At 40.9% G+C, this 20,155-nt stretch overlaps 1 protein-coding gene across 1 annotated transcript in view; it reads left to right on the forward strand.

Annotated features, from left to right (window-relative positions):
• The window catches only part of LOC117363387, a 247,984-nt gene extending 244,472 nt beyond the window's left edge, over positions 1–3,512 (forward strand). The window contains exon 3 of the transcript XR_004540043.1: positions 3,223–3,512. The gene's annotated coding sequence lies outside the window, so the exon portion shown is untranslated. The remainder of the gene's footprint in view (positions 1–3,222) is intronic.
• Positions 3,513–20,155: the final 16,643 nt, after the last annotated feature.

The following is a 20,155-nucleotide window of genomic DNA, read 5'->3' on the forward strand; positions in this document are numbered from 1 at the left end:
TGTCTGCTGCTTCCATTGCTGCCTGCTTGCCAGTCTGCTGTGGCTGTCCTCTGTGCCTGCCTGGCTGTCCTCAGCGCCTGCTGTGTCCTCTGTGTTTGCCTGTTTGTGTGTCCTCTGTGCCTGCTTGGTTGTGTGTCCTCTGCGCCTGCTGTGGTCTCCTTCTGCTCTCCTTTAGTGGTGTGTGGTTGTGTGTCCTCTGTACCTGCTGTGTCTGCCTGGTTGTGTGTCCTCTGTGCCTGCTGTGGTCTCCTTCTGCTTTCCTTTAGCGGTAACTTGTCCCTTTTCAAGGCCCTTTGCAAAGGTGCTCTTGCTAAGGTGAATGCCTTTGATGCGCGCCAAACGGCAGAGTGCCATTGGCCCCTCCCCTTTTAAGGGAGAGCTTTGGTGGTCGACGTGGGGAGGTGGAGCTAACTCTCGCTGATTCCCCTCTTTGTCTTTTGCCTCTAGTTCTCTCTCCTGCTCGCTGTCTCCCCTTTGGCTTCTCTCTCCCTTCTAACTCTCTCCGCCAAATAACCCATCCAGTCTGATCATCCGCTGCATCCAGTATCTCCTCTCCCTATGAAATCCCATTGCCTTTCCCATGCTTTCTTGAAATCAGACACAGTTTTTATCTCCACCATCTCTACAGGGAGACTATTCCAAGCATCTACCACCCTTTCTGTAAAGTAAAAAAGTATTTTCTCTTAGATTATTCCTGAGCCTATCACCTCATTGTCAGTGATAACCTGGAGAACAAATTAAGAGAGTGATTTTAAAAAGGAGGCTATTAAAGATACCTCTTAGTACAACACAGTTATGGAAATATGCAGCCATTATGGACTCAAGTGCAGATTCTTAAAACTAAAATCTGCCTTTAATGTGCTCACTAAAAATGCAGCTGGTTTAGCGTGCATGTATTTTAATGGCAGATTATCAAAAAGGCTTTTCGAGGTCTTTTCCAAGTTTTCTAGCACTCTCCGATACTGCCATGCAAATGTAGTACAATGAGGTCATTAATATTAAAATGATCTCTAGAGCTGTCATTGCCTTACTTTCTGATCAGTGCCTGAGTGCTGATTGGCTCAGGTACTGGCTTGGCAACTCAAACCCCCTCCAACATGCAAATTAAAATAATTTTAAAGAAATTTTTTAAAAAATTGAAGATCATCAGGAGAGATGCCCACTTTCTCCTGCCATGTCGCACAATCACTTGACACTGCAATGGGAGAGAAGCCCATTCCCTCCCACCACCAAGTAATGCCCTCCTGACACTCCCCCAGCAGCAGGAGAGATGCCCACTCCCTTCTGCCCCCACCATCAAGTGACCCCCCACTGACCTCCCCCCCTAGCAGCAGGAGAGATGCTCACTCCCTCCCACTGCCAAGCAATGCACCCCCCGACTCCCACCCCCCTGACTGCAGGAGAGATGCCAGGATGCACCGGGGAGGGGAAAGCCTGCCATTATGAAGAGGCGAGACTGATGGCTAGAGGGAGTAGGCATCCCTCTAGCCAGCCATCCTAAGCAAGGTAAGGGGGAGTGGTGGGGGTAATCAGAGGCATAGGGTGGGTGGCACGTGGGTTGCATGGTGGCGGGAGGGAGTGGGAATCTTTCGTGTTGCCATGGGGGTGTCAGGTGAGGAGTTGCTTGACTTTGATGGTTCGATTTGTTGGGTTTTTTAGGGGTTTTTTGCATTTATTCTGCTCATGTGCCATCACTATCACTAGCAATGGGCACATGCAAATTTAGCAAATCTTTGCCACTCTCTGCCAACCTCATTTGCATGAGCGTTTTTTGGAGAATGACTTGCTTTTTTTAAAAATTGCTACAACAACGGCTGCAACAGTGGCCCATTGCTTTTTAACACAAATTTTTGAGAATCTAGCTCTCAGTGCTAAACCTTCTGACACAGAAGAAGGTACAGCATGGTGCAATAGCCTAAGAAGACTGATGTGTTTATAAGTCTGTTATTTGTGGTATACATACATACTGTTAACCAGAGGCCATGCAATTTTATTTTCATTTGGATTCTTCTACGAGTGCTGTAGATGATCCTGAAGAAAGCATGCCAACCATAATTCATTATCATTGTATTCCTGTTCCTTGATAATATGGGGCTCATAATAAAAAAACAAAAAACTAAACCATCCAAAATACCGCTTAAGTTGGCACTTGGACGTTCTAATCGCTAGGATGTCCAAGTGAAGATAATTGAAATCATTTTCCTGGACATTTAGTGAGACATGTCATCCGCTGTGGATATGTCATTCTATGTGGACATGTCATTCTAGAGGATATGTTGGAAGGCATGTTTTGGACATGTTTTATGTGGGCTTTCGGCATGCTTAACTTGGACATCTTGCTGCAATAATTGAACCTTTCCCAAAATGTCCTGAAAAGAACTTAGACGTTCAGAGTTAGACCTGTTTTAGAAGTGAAGTGTCACAAATGTACCCAAACTGACCAGATGACTATTAGATACATTAAGGTATGACTCCACACAGTTCCCCACTGTTCACTAACTCCCTCCCCCAAAAAAATCTGAATAAAAGAGTACAAACCTGTCTCTAGAACAGCAGCACTTGGTATGGGAAAGCCTAGTAGAGCATCACACAGGTGTCTTAAGTAACCTGGTGGATGGGCTAGTGCAGGGGTAGACAATTCCGGTCCTCGCGAGCCACTGCAGGGGTAGACAATTCCAGTCTTCGTGAGCCACAGGCAGGTCAGGTTTTCAGGATATCCACAATGAATATATATGAGATGGATTTGCATGCACTGCCTCGTTGAGAAGCAAATCTATCTCATGCATATTTATTGTGGATATCCTGAAAACCTGACCTGCCTGTGGCTCGCGAGGACCGGAATTGCCTACCTCTGGGCTAGTGAACCATAGAAGGAGGACCCAGGCCCATAATCCAGTCTAATCACATTTATGATAGAAAGTGTGAACCCACTAAAACTTTGCTCTACTGCCATAAAGGTGCCTCCTGCAGCCATGAGGGTTATTGGGGTGATAGACAGGTTGGTCTAGTAGGTTTTGGAGGGCTCACCATAAATTTTAAGAGGTATATGGTGAGATGTACTTCTGGCACATGTGTTCACAGCAGCACCCTCTAAGGCAGTGAATCGCAAACTGTGTGCCGCTGCACATTACTGTGCCTTCTGAGATTTTAAGTATTCCGTGGCTCCAGTGCCTATGTCAGCTGACTTCTACCGGGACTGACTTTTGGATGCATGTCTTCCAGGACTCCTGCCTTCGATGTGTGTCTTCTGAGACTCCTGCCTCCTACCTTCGACATGGGACTCCTGCCTTTGACGCGTGTCTTCCAGGATTCCTGCCTTCTGACGTATGTCTTCCAGGACTCCTGCCATCTGCCTTCGACTTCTTTCTGCACCCCCGGAACAGCAGCAGCAGTTCTGTATGGTTTTAACTTCAGCACCTGTGTGCTGAAGTTAAAACCACACAGTGAGCTGCCATTAGCCTAGATAGAGGAGAGGTATGCTGGGAAGAGAAAAGGGGTACTGCTGGACAGGGGGAGGAGGGAAGGAAGAAGGGGTACTGCTGGATATGGGGAGGAGGGAAGGGGTACTGCTGAACAAGGGGGAGGTAAAAGGAAGGGAGAAGAGGTGCTTTTGGACCTGAAGTGAGGGAAAGGAAAGGTGCTACACACTGGAGGGGAGGGTGAGATGGTGCATGTGGAGAGAGCATGTTGGTTTGGGGGTGGAAAGGAGGGAAGAGGCAAGAACAGAGGGAAGAGGCAAGAGGCAAGAACAGAGAGAGAAAGCGTGCAGAAAGCAAAAAGTGTTGGACTCATGGAGAGGGGAAGATGGATGGGGAGGACAGAAAGGAGGGAAGGAGAAATGTTACACTGGGGAAGGAGGAGAGGGCAGAGAGTGAAAAGTTGGACTCAGGGAGGGAGAATGTTGGTTGGGGTGGTGAGGGAGAAGACTCTCATGAGAATGAGGGTAAAGACCCTCCTGAGACCCCCAAGAGAGACATTCAAGAGAGGGTGGGTGGTGATGGGGGGAGGTGCCAAAGTCATGGGTGAGGCGGGACAGGAGTGTGGAATATGTGGGAAACAGGCTGGGGGGTTGAATGGGGGAGGGGTGGGTTGAAACAGATGAGGGTGGGGGGAGGGAGTTTGAAGTATATCACTATCTTCTGCAATGAAAAAGAGTATTACAAACAGTTTGAATGGAAAAGACAATTGGATATTTAAAAATATGAATTGGGAACACTTACCACTCTCCACTCACAGGTCCTTGAACCGCTCCATTATGGGGATGGTTCCATGGAGGGCAAAAGGAGGGCTGTGGTGGAAAATCTGGATGGTAAACCGGGGAATAGGACGTGGGAAGGAGGGTGAACCGGGCATTGGGAATGAAGGTGCAGGGTTGGGTTTTGGGCGTTTGGGGAGTGGGATCTTGGGTGGGGGTGGGTGTCAGTTGATGGGACTAGGATGTTAGGATGGGTGGTGGGGTTGGGCAGAAGGAATAGAACGAGGGAAGGTGGGTGGAGAGAAAAGGGGGTTGGGAAGGGGGGTGCCTACATGGGAGATGGAACACACGGGCAGGGCTAGGAGCAACAGCTGCTGCCTCCTCTTGCTCCTTCTCCTCACTCTCACCTGAAGAGAAAACATATTGGGGAGAAACAAATAAATGCATGTATTGTGTGAAATATATTTATGCACGAACTGTTAATGCTGAAAAAATATTACTCTATAGAGATATTAGTTATGACTGCACACCTTACACCCCACCTTTAGGTTACTGTAACATACCTGGGAGTGTTATCCAGATTGTCATGGACTGAGCGAACCCAGTCCGTGTGGTGGAGCCTTAGTTTCCTTGCTTTTTTCTTGAGATCTTCACATTGAAGATAATACTAAACTGACAGAAAATACATACAGGGACATGCCCCTCTCCTTTAGTCACTCTACTGCCTCCCTATCTGCTGTTGCATATAATTCAAGATATAATTGCTGATATATTACACTACAACCCATTGCCTACCTACACAGCCAGCAGATTAACAGTTTCCCTTAACTACAGTCATGACATCCTGTTTGTATGTATTACTTGTTTATATTGTAAGATATTTCGAGCAGGGACTATTTTTCTACTCTTTCTGACTCGGCTGTGATTCGGCCTGGAGGACATAAGGTGTGCGTCACAATTTTCCTAATAGTGCATTTGCACGGAAACTATTTTCTAGCTTTAGCTTTCATAAAAGAATTATTTAACTTGCGCACATTCTGATTTCCTATGAGAGTGGGTTCATAGTCAAATGCCAAGTGTACCGTGAAATGCGAGCAAGTTAAACGGTAGCACGCAATTTTCTCGTACGTAGATAAATACCAATAGATGTACAAAATATAAATATATTATTGGTTTCTGCGCATAAAACATGCATCTTGTAAATATATATAACGAGCAGAAGCTATAGCTGGAACAGAACTTTAAATCAGAAAGCCCCTCTCTGAGCAGCAGCCATAGCATTCCTCTCTCACTGCCCCCTCCTCTTTCTTTCTTTCTCTCTCCCTGTCCCCCTTTCTTTCTGTCTTTCTTTTTCCCTCCTTTCCCCTTAGCAAACGTGCCAATTTCTCCATGCTTCAACCATTCTTTCTCTCTCCCTGCCCCCCTTTACTTGTTTCTTTCTGTCTTTCTTTATCTCTCCTTGCCCCCCACAACCAAGCAACTGTGCGGATTTCTCCCTGCTTCAACCATTCTGTCTCTCTCACTGCCCCCTCCCCCCACCAAGCGACTGCTGATGATTTCTCCCTGCTTCCCCAACACGTACAAAAGCCTTTCTCCTCCCCCCCCCCAATGTCGGAGAGGACGTTCCAGTCCAGCCATGCAGCAATTGACTTTGGGGGGTGGAGAGGCTTGTATGCGGCAGGCCCAGTGTAGGGGAAGCAGACCGCAAAGGTATAGAGCTGTAACCCAGCAAGCCCCTCTACGTACTACCTAAATTAAAAGTATTATGATTATTTCCTGACTATGCTATTTGTTATATTTGTTATTTGTTGAAATAATAAAAACATTTGAACATAAATATACCTCCACTCATGCTTTTACACAGCACGATGTTGCTATACATGCTTATCTTGCACTTCTCTAGCGCGCATATTACATAACTTTAAAAATATTAATCCCCATTCTAAATTAAGGATATTATAAAATGAATATACTTGGAAATGTAGAAATGTTGAAGTAGTATCATTCTCACCAACAATACCTGCTACAGACAAAGTTCTGGCGAGATAACACTCATCAAGTCCAATACCTGCAACAAAGTCATGCAGAGAAAGAAGGACATGCTGTTCTCAGCATATATAAAAAGAGTCTATGTAACTATAGTAACGAAAATGCACTCACGTGACCCATGTTCTCAGCTCATATAAAAAGAGCCTACGTAACTATAGTAACGAAAATGCACTCACGTGACCCAGCGATATAAAAGTCATGTCCCTTTACGTTGTGCTTAGACCATGCATAGATTTCTGAGGCACATATAACATCTTGCGTGCCATTGTGTCTCACAATTTACGTATGAAGTGCATATGTAATGCGTAGATTTCTGCGGCGTAGAGAACATTTATAACTAACCGGCCAGATATTAATTTGATGGTTGGTATATCAAAATCAATAAAACTTGAAACTTGATATTGCACGCGATTGTCTCTCGCTCTATTGTCTTGCACGATGTTGTCTCGCGCTCATTTATCCTGCGTGTGATTGGCACGCATTTGTGTTGCTCACATTTTTATTGCGCATAATTGTGCTGTCACACAATTGTGTTGTGCGGTATTGTCTGCGCATATTTGACTGCGCGCATTTGACTTGCCACCTTCTGACTTTGGACGTTTAGCAGGAAACATCCAAGTCAAACTTAGACATTATTTTTGAAAATGGCCCTCCATATGAACGATGGATTTCTGACAGACCAGTCACATATCCCACTGAGGTTAACACCCCAAACCTCATCACAGTGCTTGTCACCATGATGCTGCTACACAGGACCACCAGCAAGTTTCCAGTCAGAAGGGGGTAAATGATCAAAAATCTGCTTAATCTCAACCAACTATGATTTAGAACAAAGACAAACTCAATTTCAGTCCCATATTTTGTTTGATGCTGATGTGTATACTCATTCAGAAGTAGATCTTCAGACTATATCAGCATCCCTCTCAATATATATACAAGACGGGACAGATCAGTGGCGTAGTGAGGGTAGCAGGTGTCCGGGATGGGGGTGGCAAACACCTCCACCCACCCACTGCATGCGCACCTCCCCCCCTTCCCCCCTCGGTACCTCTTTAACTCTTCACTGGTGCAAGCAGTAGCTCCAATTTGCTGCTCGAACTGGCCTTGGCTTTCTCTCTGACATCACTTCCTGATTCCGCTAGGAGGAAGTATGGGGGACGAGGAGGTATGGGGAGCATGGAAAGGGAAAGGAGAAGAGGTGCCGAAGCCCCCACTAACACAGTGCCCAGGGCAGTCTGCCGCCCTGCCCTCCCCCCTCCCCCCCAATGCTTAACTCTCAGAAGACAAGGTTTTCCATCAACAAACTCTCAATGAGCTATCCACATGTCTGAATATTCAGGCTTATGATGGAACCATGGAGAACAGAAGCCGTCTCTCACAGAAGGCTAACATTTGATATAGAATAGATATCCAAGGTTATATCAAATGTGCAAAAGAACCCTGAGGACCACTGCCCTCTAGTATACTGACCCAAAGGTTAGTGTAGTTCTTTCTTAACACTGCGAGAGGCCACTGAAAAATTTTCAGCCCAACCAAGAAGAGAATGCTATGAAGTCATGAAACTTACAAGTTATTCAAAAATAAAAAGAGCAGAGTAGTCTTGGTCTTCAAACTGAAGAATATTTAATAGCAACCATATAGGACAAAAATGTAATTCAATACAGTCATACAAAGTAAAAAAAAAAAAAAATGACTCGACTCTTCAGTTCAATGATACAAAGCAAAAGAATGATTCGACTTGACTTTTGCTGTGTATCCCTGAACTGAAGAGTCGAGTCATTCTTTTTGTTTCAATGATATGAAGCAAAATGAAAAGTGTCAAGAAAAGTGTGGAATAACTCATAAGTTTCATGGCTCCACATCATTTTCTTGCTGGTTGAGCTGAGAACTTTTCAGCGGCCCCCTCATATATATCTTTCTCCTCTGGCCCAAAAAATGAGAATTTCTCAGGTTTTCTTTAGACTCATTTCCCTCACAGAAGCATTTTTCCTTTTAATTCATCCATAATACTTAAGATTTCAAATGGTTCGGTATTATTGAGAAAGTCAAATCTCTCTATTCCTGGTACATTGACTTCTAAACAAAAAATATTGTGAAGTTTAATACTTTCAACAGCATTGTAGAATATTCACAATATAGTGTTATATTCTCATTATGTTGTGTCAGCCTATATTTTAGAAGTCTATACGTTTCTATCTTTCTGTTAATGAGATCTTTCAGCATTGCTACTTTCTGAGCTAAGCAAGAGCTGTTTGAAATGCAAGCTTTCTTTGTATTAATGACAACCCTTCTATGTATAAATACAATTTTAACATTATTAAATACAAATGTGTTGGTTTAAAGCACTGCTAAATCTATATTCAATCCTGTTTTTTTGTTTTTATTTATTTTAAAAGTATACAGCATCCTGGGTACATTCAAGCAACCTGCATTCTTCATAACGAATGGCAATTATAGTGCAAAACAGCTCTAAAGTTTAAGTGCACGGACACACTGTAGCATACTTAACATTCAATTCAAGTTTTTCTTTAAGCCAACCAATGAGAAGAGTTTTGGCATGTCTAAGTGATGTCAGTCTGTGGTGAGCAAGTGGTTAAAATACACAGACGCTACAGAAAAGTCAGATTGGACAAAATGTACAGGCCTTTCTTTTGCTTATTTTTCTTGATTAATCATATAGTGCTTCACAATTTAAATGTGGAACTAGAAAGCTATCTGCAATTATTAATGAGCCTCCAAACAGCCCCACATTGTTGCAGGACGAGCTGTGTCAGTTTGCAGAAAGCAGCGCTGCGTGTCTTTTCTGATGCTGTGAAATTAGGAGCACAACCACCCCTTATCTGTGCAGACACTAAACAAACAGGGGGGAAAAATTTGTTTGTCTGTGTTTATATTTTGCTGTGCTTATAAATAATAATGATAGTAATACTATGAGCCCAGATACCTACATCTATTGGAGCTGAAAGGAATCTTTGTTTCGATCTGACTGCGACTGATGTTTGGAACCTTTTCAGCTTTGCCCTTGACTGACACCGAGATTGCGACAGGAGGGCTCGTTTGGCGCGCTGCCAGTTTCCCAGCGATAGCACAGGGCAGGAGGGCAGAGGGAGAAGCCCTGACAATATGGCCGTTGTTTAGTCTGCACTCTTAGAACCTGCATAGGATGGAGCAATTCTCCAGTGTCATAGAGGCCTTGCCAGTGCGCATCTGCTGCAGTGGAAAGCAAAAAAAAAGGTGATGGGTTTTTAGCATCAATACTGTAGCTTCTGTGTCTTTCTCCTTGCATATTAAATCCTGACTATATGATCAGAAAAAAATGTGTGCATAACTGTTGGTGTTTTTTTTTTCTTCCAAATGCAGTTCAAAGAACTGTATAACCAGTGGGGAGGAGGGAGTGCAAGTTGCAGTAGATATGTCATGTATTCATTAGTGCTTTGAATTTTAATGTTTCTTTCAGTGGTTGCAGAGCATACAGTAGAGTTATATTGTCTAGGATGATTATACCAGCTGAAAAATGGTAATTAACCTGGCCGCAGGTTTTGAAGGGCATTCCTCTATAGAAAATAAGAAACAAACAGTGCAGGAAACAATCGTCTTTTTTGGGAGACGATCGATATGGTTTCACTTGTAATTTTTCCTTTAAACACTGTGTGGGTTTGCTTGTGCAAAGGGGTTGGAGAGGATGGGAAATACAATTCAGGGTTTCTATAAGCTGTTCTTCGATGGTTGTGGTGGAGGTGAGTTCCTTCTGTGCTTCATAGTTACATTTCTAAATTAAACTATTTGACAGCTAAAAATATGATGTTGGCTCTTTGCAACAAATAGGCAGGATGATGGTGCTATGCTAAATAGTACTGAAAAATAGTAGGTGAAGCGTGTTTAGTTTTGAATGCCTGGCATGCTGCCAGGCTGTGCTGGGAGGGGGGGTGTTTGTGTGTGTGTTTTTTTTAGTTGAAGGAAGGGCCAGACTGAGGCGTGGCAAAGTGCTGTCAAGGAAAAAGCTCTGCAAATTGCTGTTCTCAGCTTTTCTTTTTTCTCTTTGGGAAAAAAAGGCAGTGCTTCCTCTGGAGGCTATTCAAAATGAAGAAATTTTAACCATCCACCCTCTTGGCTTCCCAAATATTATAATCAGATTTTTTTTTTTTTTTAAAGAATATTTCAAAGCACAGTCATGACACACTGCATTTAAAGAAGATACAATTTAAATTCATAAGTGGCTACTTTCAGAAAAAAAGACATGAAAGGCCTCTGTAGTGAAAAATAGTCATATCACTCTATATCTGGGATTCGAGTACAATATTAAATATGCCAGTTTAAAAAAAAAAAAAAATTCATGTAGTTAAATGGTATAAATGAAAGAAAATGAACTAAAAGTACATTAGATAGAATTATTTTATATATAAGTAAACCAAATGGTACTAATTCCATTTAAATATGATCATACACAAACCCTTATTAAGTTGGGAATTTTTAATTCAAATTTCTAGTATTGCATTGGAGAAAAGAGTGTGCATTCCTGAACTGAACACTAAAAAGCCTTTCTGGAGAGCCATATCTGGAAATGATCTCGTTTAAGGTGGATCAATTTCAAGATGTCTATAATCAAAGAAAATGTATAGGCTTCCATTAAATATCATAACAAAACTGTAACCAGAGAATTGTCCTTACTGGGGAAAATCATGCTGAGTAGACGATCAAGAATGTCTGCTCTGACAAATGACAGAATTGTTCCATCAAAAATGTTTCTCTGTATATGCTTTTCACAACATCAAATGGAAGAATCTGAGATGCAGCTACTGACCACCACTTATATTAACCACTCACACTTGAGCAGCATCGGTGATATATAAAAGGCAGACAAACAGAAAACTTCTCTCACATTAAGGTCTAAGGGCTTATAAATTGAAAAAGAATGCATTCAATAAGGTGTGGAGTCACATTAGCTGACATGTACTTTTTCTTATTAGATTACTTCCTTGCCCATCCAGGGTGGGAGGGAGGGAGGATAGTAATATTATGGATGGTATATAGTTTATGGAAACTATAGTTATAAGTATATATTTCTAATTATTGCTAGTTAAGGGAAGGGGGGAGAAATGATTTGTTTTAAAATGTTTGTACTTGTAAAGTGCTTTTTCTGATTTGCTCTTGATAATTCATTGTAGTGCACTGTTATTATTTAAAAATCAAGAAAGAAAGAAAGAAAAATGATCTTACCATATTATTACAAAGTGCAGCTTGCTTGGAGAGAAATCGGGCCCATTCCAAAATCCCCATACTGTCCTGGGAGTGCGTGTGCTTCCTCGGGTGGTGTATTCATTTTTGCACTAGTCAGATAAAACTGCAGCATTACCAACATCAATATTACAACAGAAGAACTCTTCACTAAAAGCAAATGGTGTGTATACGATCAAAAACAGTTGTAAAATGAGTGAAGAAGGTAGAAAAAAAGAATGCATGAAAAAAAATATTCAGGCTTTAAAAAGATAATGATAAATTTGAATCTGTCATGTCATCAATGTTGTCATCTTTAATATTTCAGCACATTTGTTTCTTTCATAAACAACGGTTATATTGTTCATTGCACATTTGAAACATAAACCTTGAGAATATCTTACAAACTGTCTTTGCTAAATAAGCCGCTTAAGTTTTATTTTCTCTAGATGTATTGTTCTGCTTTCACTTCAGGGCATTCTGCAGGTTTTCCAGTGGGCACATACACCTATTAGTTTTATCATTCTGTACTCCCCCCCCCCCCCAATAAAACAGTTTTCACCCGTCACCCATCTTGGACACACTTGTCCTTGGGCCAATTTTCTATGACAGAAGAAACAATTTCTCCTCTCGTTTTCAGGTTCTTTGTTGACTTCTCTATAAGTTTGCTTCAGAGCATGCCAGGAATAGCATAATGAGGCAGTTAGTCACAGTCCTGGGAGAAAATAACGCAAGAACCAGAGGTTATGTTGTTGAGGGTTACTCCTTGTCACCCAAGGCAGCCAAACCCCTAACTGGCATCCCAGACAGTCTTTAAACACTGAAGTCTGTGTCTCATCTGTCGTGTCCCTCCCCCCCCCTTGTAATTTGTTACTGTATTTGTGGAATGTGTTTTTCAAGGTGCTTAGTTTGAACTCCTTTCTTTTAATGATCCCTTGTGCTTGTCATGTCTTAGTTTGTCTTCAAACAAGTAAAACTAAAATCTCAACCCAGAAGCATCAGAAGTATCGTACAAGAAAAGAATGTGGTAAGTAGATAGCACATATCATGATACTATGTCTGCATAGATAGTAGCTGGAACAGAAATACCATACTTACTTACCTGAATATAGCTCACCTTGAGGTACAACTATAAAAAGTGTGAGCCAAATAAAAGAGTCAAAAGGAGACATTTTCATTGTTTTTAAGTGATAAGCAAAGTCATTATTTTTTCTGCTTTGAAGGACAGTATTAATGGATTTGGGAAATAAAATGCTATTACCAGTTTTCTAGGTTTGTTGATTTTTTTTTTTGTTTCCCACATAAAGTAACACTCTGTATTACCTGAAACTATGAAAGTGGAACTAATCAAATATTATTGATTACAATTACTGACACATTTAGAAAAAAAACATTTTGAACAGAATTTTATTTAAAAATTCTTGAAGTTTCAAAGACTTTTTGATCATGACTTCTTTGTATTGGCATATAGTTTACAAAATTCTGATTATTAAATATATTAGTTCTTATTTCATTTCAACTATTAGCTACTGAATGCAATGTAATATCTTGGTAAAAGGCTAGTATATGCTTTTATTTTGTAATAAAGAGAAATACAACCTGGTTTGTCATTTTCAACATATCCAAGGCAATCAATGATTTGAAAAGAGTTTCCTATTGCAGTGGGCCTGCAATGCAGTTTTCCGATCTGAGTTTCCTTAAAAGTAGAGTCACTAGAAGTGGAAATATTTGATGTGAGCAGTGTTTGCCATTGATCATTCATTGCTTAAATACTATGGCTCAGTTGTTTTAGAAGCCTGTAACTGACAAATAAGGAACTTCTTTTGGATGAAATAAAATACAGAGATGAGGTACCGGTACATACATTTCAGTTTCACTTTGTGTCTTTATTTTATTTCTCTTTCCAAAAGCTGCTCTATTTGGGAATCAAAAGAGCATATCGTACAGATTCAAATTTCTATGCTACAGGCTTGGCAAATGCTATCTTCATTTTCCTTTTAGTTTTATAATATTTTGGTAATGTATCTCTGAACTGGGGTTTAAAAAAGTGATACAGAGAACCAAGTTAGGACTAAGCAAAAACTGCTAACATGGAGAATCCAGAATTCAACTAACAGACATATATTGCAGCAGGAATATGGATAGCCATTTTTACTTTTGCATAGACATAAACAGTACAAATTCCATTGCTTTACCACACACACATACATGTATATCTGTATTTACATTTATATATTTATATTTGCCTTAGTTTGTTCTAAACTGCCTGTTAGGGTGCCATTTATAAACTGGACAGAAGTAAAAGTGTTTGGGGGTTGTTGTTTTTTAAAGCATGCAGGTGGAATACTTTGGCTGGCTTACTTTTATATCAGAATTGTTTTAATTATTACTTGCATGAAACTTGATATTCAACAACAACAAAAAAAAAACACCAGGTCTTTTCAGTTTGCTGAACTGTTAAAGCTGGAAAAATGTTTTTGTTTTGTGTTTTAATGCTTTTTCTTACTATTTTCATAATGCATAGCTTCCTTACCAAAATAAAAATCTATACATCATAGTCAAGCCAATTACTGGATATAATACTACAATGAGATGTAAATAGTTCTGTTTCTTCTACAACATTTGGGATTTGTACTAGCTGGTAATGGCTGGAATAATTTCTACTTCACATTTGTCTGTACATCTCTTTATAGAAATACATATAATTATATGCACACAGATTTACATTCAGCACTAGAACCTCTGATTTTTATGCTGTTTGTGGGCTACATTCTCATCTTAAACATAATTCTTTCATTCCTCAGAGATGTCTCCTATATTCTATATCCTATATTGGTTACTGTATATATTTTCTTCTTACATGGACAGCTGGCAATTCTCATAACCTGTATTTTTATTGAAGATTACAAGAAATGGTTGAAGATAATTTTCTCAATATACAAATAACTGTAATGGCTGAGAACTGTGGACCTGGATGCACTGCTTTTTCATATTTCCTCAGTGCTAAAATTACAGTTGCTGTTGTTTCAACAATGTAGCAGCTATATTTTTTTTTATCATTCTAAGGTTTTTTTAAAAATAAATAAATAAATAAATTCATATCATCTTTTAGTGAATGGGTTTAAACTAGCAAGTAGGGTAATTTAGTGTAATTTGGTGTGTATGAACTCATCATGAAGGATGGGGAAAATACCATTGTCTATTGGTTTCAATATTCAAATTAATAAATTGTTAATATATTAATATTTTTACATGCCAGCTTTTCTGATTGAAAAAAAGTATTAATCCTTCAAAAAATTACCTTCTTCCCCTGTGTTAAAAACCAGCATTTTTGATAGTTGCATGTTGTTTATGAAATGAAGTAGGATGAACAATTTTAATGAAAATGAACAGAGAAAACAACAATTTATTACCTGTTAACCTGTTACCTGACACAATTTTGATGTCATAAAATTTGGTTTTAAGAGAATTACAAAAATTCATTGAATATTCTCCAACAGTGAAAGATTGTGTTATTTGCATTAATCCAGGGATCTCAAAGTCCCTCCTTGAGGGCCGCAATCCAGTCAGGTTTTCAGGATTTCCCCAATGAATATGCATTGAAAGCAGTGCATGCACATAGATCTCATGCATATTCATTGGGGAAATCCTGAAAACCCGACTGGATTGCGGACCTCAAGGAGGGACTTTGAGACCCCTACAAATCTAATAGTAAATATACTGGTTATCTACTAATACTGAGTTTCCTATTATTTTAACATCAAAAAACATATTATTTCACTTAGGGCTCCTTTTACTAAGGTGCCCTATGGGTTTTAGCGTGCGCACTAGATGCTAATGCCTTCATAGAGCTTGCATTAGTATTTTCTGTGTAGCGTGAGGTTTACGCGTGCTAATCTTCAGCGCATGCTAAAACCGCTAGCGCACCTTAGTAAAAGGAGCCCTTAATGTCCAAAACTCAATTGACAGGTGATTTCATCAGTACATGTTGCTTTCTTGGACCAATTAAAAGGGCATTGATGCCCTAAGATTTTAAGGCAAAATATGATCTTGGTTAAAATCTAGGGCCTCTTGTATCAAACTGCGCTAGCAGTTTGTAACGCGGTGAGCCATGCTGAATGGCCTGCGCTGCTCCCGACGCTCATAGGAACTCTATGAGCATCGGGAGCAGTGCTGGCCATTCAGCGCAGTTTGATAGAAGAGGCCCCTAGTCTCATGTCAACACTTAAAGTTCAATAATAATCTCTATAATTTAAAGACCTTTTTTTTTTTTTTTTGTTTGAATTCAAATATTTTTATTTAGTTCATGCACTTTCATAGGCATCTTAAAACAAGTTCTATTCACATACAGTAGGTATTTCCCTGTCCCCATAGAACTTATAATTTGAGTTTGTACCTATGGCATTAGAGGGTGAAATGGCTTGCACAAGATTATAAGAACCATCGGAAGGAGAAGCAAGATTTCAATGCTGACTTCCCTGTTTCTCAGCCAACTGCTCTAACCACTAAGCTATATGAGGGAGTGCTAAAAGGTTCTCAGCCCAACCAACCAACTTCTTAAATTCTGGGTGTTATTTTGCCACTGTAGCTGAAAAAAAGTGTTATCTTATTTCATTAAATGCCCTTTTGCGGAAACAAAATTCTGTTTTGCTATTGTTTCAGATCATTGAACTATATCCATGTCATTCTCTTCTTGGTTGGACTAAGAACATTTCAGCACCTCCTGGTATCTCCACTCCACTATTTATTTGTTTATTGTTACACAACTTGGACTAGTGAATACATATTAAACTCATATACCACCAGTACTGAATAAAATGCTTTCAATAAGAGATACTTCCTATAATTTAGCTCCTATAGGAATTAGCACATTGTGTGTGAAAGTACTGATATTATTTCATTGGAAACAGTGAATACACTTCCATTGTCTGCTTACAACCTTTAAAAATTAGTTCAGAAGATTTTAATTTAGAAATAAAGACAAGTCAGTAGACAGATAAATACCTTATTCATAAGTCACTAATTACCCAACCTACAACTGACAAATTGACTCTGTATTTTTCCAAAAGAATGAAAAAAGTGGAAAATCACTGGACTATGTGTATAACCCTCGATGTATAACCAACTTTGTTGGTTGGGCTGAGAACTTTTCAGCGACCTCTTGTAAGAGGGGTCTCTCTTACAACTCTCTGTCAATATGGGGAAGGGGTAAAACGCGGACCTCACGGACCTGACGGACCTCGCGGATCTAAAACCACATGTCCTTAAAAATCTGAGGTCTGTGCCACTTGTAGTTAGTTTCTGGCTCTGACAGACCTCGATGACAATTCAGCGCTGATGGATCCGTCTCAGCAAAGGGAGGGAAAAGTATTAGGATCCGTCAGCGCTAAAATGTCATAGAGGTCTGTCAGAGCCACGGACCTCAGATTTTTAAATTTACTGGGGCTGCAGGAAATCGGTTTAATGGATTTGTTTTAGAGCCGCTCCAGCACTAGTATCTGGCTCTGACAGGCCTCTATGACATTTTAGCGCTGACGGATTCTAATACTTTTCCCTCCCTATGCTGAGACGGATCCATCAGCGCTAAATTGTCATCGAGGTCTGTCAGAGCCAGAAACTAACTACAAGTGGCACAGACCTCAGATTTTTAAGGACGTGCGGTTTTAGATCCGCGAGGTCCGTCAGGTCCGTGAGATCTGCGTTTTACCCCTTCCCCGTCGGAAGCAACGTAGAGCATTCAGTGCGACTCCCTGAGCTAATAACCGCTATTGCAGTTTAATAAAAAGGGGCGGGGGGCTAGTATTAATTATTGCATAAATATTTCCTATTTTGTTAATGTGTGTATGTTCATCCGTTGCTAGAAAACTTATAAAAAACATGCATATGTATGTACTCGGATCTAAACAATTATTGAAAATATTACAGTTCAATATTAAAATCTATCCAATTAACCTTCTTAAAATAAAACCTCAGAATTCTCAGAGATGTAGGTTCAAGTGGTTAGTTATAGAAGCATTTAGGAGTTTCTTAAACAGACATTTTAAGTGAAAGTAGCTCTACAACTATACTAAGAATTAAGTCCACCAGCTTACTGGTCTAAAGAGAGTTGCCACTTGTCTGAACTATGTCCCTAGGGGTATAACCTCTTTAATCCTCTTAATGTATTGGTGATCTTTACTTAGGCAAAGTAAACAGTGGTGTTCTGAACAAAGGAGAGGTCATGCTTTCTGCATTACACTCTGACCTAGGGTTGTGGCCTTTGTTCACTTCTCAATAGGAGCTGCTCTGAGGGGGCTATCACAAAATGGAGAACTAATTTAGGCACGTGCTGGGATAGAATAGCAGACTATCAAATATGCTTCAACTGAAACACCTAAATCTTTTTGTCAGTGATCACAAAAATGTGCTAACCTTTCTCTCTCTTCCGCTAATGTTTTTTTCACTCTTTTAATCAACATGTTGATATTTTATGCTTTATTATCATACCTGAAATAGTGAGTAAAATGTATTTCTTTTTTTTTTCTTGAAATTTTGTATTTTAATATAGCTGAAAAATATAAGAGGCAATTTAGCAGAAATATGTTTTGAGCTATGCTTTAACTGGCTAATAGATATACGCTGTTTTTTTCACAAAGCTGTGGAAGGAGTTTATTGCGAGCTGGTGAGACAAATGCTCTGACGCTCATAGAAACCTCTACTACCTCTACTGCGGCTTTGTAAAAGAAGCCCATACTCTGCTAATTTTGCATTTATATTTTTATATGATGTGATACTAGATATGTTGCTTGGAAAGATTTGTTCTTATTTTCAAGTCAAAAAAACCTTAAAAGCTTTCAAGGCTAATGGCCTCTGTGAATGTTTTTATATATTTGTATCCTATAAATATTGGAATGGATGAGAATATAAGAACAGAAAATTTAGAACACAAAGACCATATGGGAGAAAATGTTTATTTGATTTTGTCTCATGTTGCATGCAGAAAGAGACCTTGAAGAAACATTTCACTTTGAAGATACCTTGTTTCATGTATTTGGCTTCCTAATGTGCCACACTTTTCAATTAGTCAGGCCCTCTATAAAAAACAAAAAAACCCCATAACCAGGTTGTAGGTATTAACACTGGGTTTTACTAAATGGCGCTAGAGGTTTTTAGCGCGGCCAGTGAGGTAAATGCACTGATGCTCATAGGAATTCTATGAGTGTCATAGAAACAGAGAAACATGATGGCAGATAAAGGCCAAATGGCCCATTCAGTCTGCCCATCCGCAGTAACCATTATCTCTTCCTCTGTCTAAGACAGTGTTCTTCAACCGCTGGTCCACAGAAATTTTCTGCCAGTCCATAGGGCCGACACGTCCATCGGGCAGAAGACAGTGTTCTTCAGCCACCGGTCCATGGTGCGATCAACGCAGTGTCTTCAGGCCAGCTCCCTGAGTGCTGCAGTGCACAAAGCCATGGGAAAAGGCTCCTACATGCATCCTGCACCTGAACCGGAAGCCTTCTCTCTGATGTCGCAACGTCAGAGGGAAGGCTTCCAGATGAGGCACGAGACGCGCTGCTGCCCACAGCTTTATGCACTCAGGGAGCCGGCCTGAAGATGCCGCGTTGATCGCACCATGGACCGGCCCGAAGATAACACCAGGGGGAAGGCCAGAAGGCAAGATACAGCATGGAGGGAGAGAGACAACAGTGGTAGGGGGAATGCTTTAATTTTTTTATTTAGTGATTGATTTACATCTGCTGTCTGTTCAGGACAGTAAACAGTGGTGCATTTGTTTCTTTACCTCTGGGGTTGTACTGCTTGCAGAGTCTTGCCAAATCGTGCACTCAGCACTGTAGCTCTTACCCCTCATGGACTAACATGGAACAATGATGACACTCAGGCATTTATCGACTCATGTGGAATTTATTTGGCCGCAGCCATAACAGCACAATTACATCCAACTGTTATCAACTGAACATAATAATCAAGCATGAACGGTGATGACCTGTACACTGTAACCGCACTTCTGACAATGGCATAACACACAAGGTACATCACCAGGCAACATATAACCAACCGATGATCAGGCGCACAGCATATGCCTCCTTATCCCCGCACAATGTGGGGTGCCGTACAAGCAACCCCGGCTCACCGGACCCTTCCCGTTCAAGGAGGTGTCCCCTCGTCAGCGGTACGTAGGTGTGACGATCATGGCCTGGCCTCCCTGCCGTCCAAGCAAGGCGACGTGCCCCATGTCTTAACCACAGTAAAGATGTATGCCTTCTATCCATATGCTGTGCTTACCTGCCAGCCTGGCTGCGACAGTAGTGAAGGGTGGGCGGGAGGGAAGCCGCCTCTCTCTTTGGGATCGCCGTAACGAAAGGGCGACCTCCCTTCCGCTCACCCCTATCCCCTAACCCACCCCCCCTGCTTCCTGTTGCTTGGCCCCTCCCTTCCCCCCTCCCCCCTCCTATCCTATCGCTCCGGCTTCGGCCGATTTGGCCTCGCTCCTCCCTATAAGGGATCGGAGCTTGTTCTCAAATCGTGCACTCAGCACTGTAGCTCTTACCCCTCATGGACTAACATGGAACAATGATGACACTCAGGCATTTATCGACTCATGTGGAATTTATTTGGCCGCAGCCATAACAGCACAATTACATCCAACTGTTATCAACTGAACATAATAATCAAGCATGAACGGTGATGACCTGT

Source organism: Geotrypetes seraphini, chromosome 7, assembly GCF_902459505.1.
Source record: "Geotrypetes seraphini chromosome 7, aGeoSer1.1, whole genome shotgun sequence".
Classification (NCBI taxonomy): domain Eukaryota; kingdom Metazoa; phylum Chordata; class Amphibia; order Gymnophiona; family Dermophiidae; genus Geotrypetes; species Geotrypetes seraphini.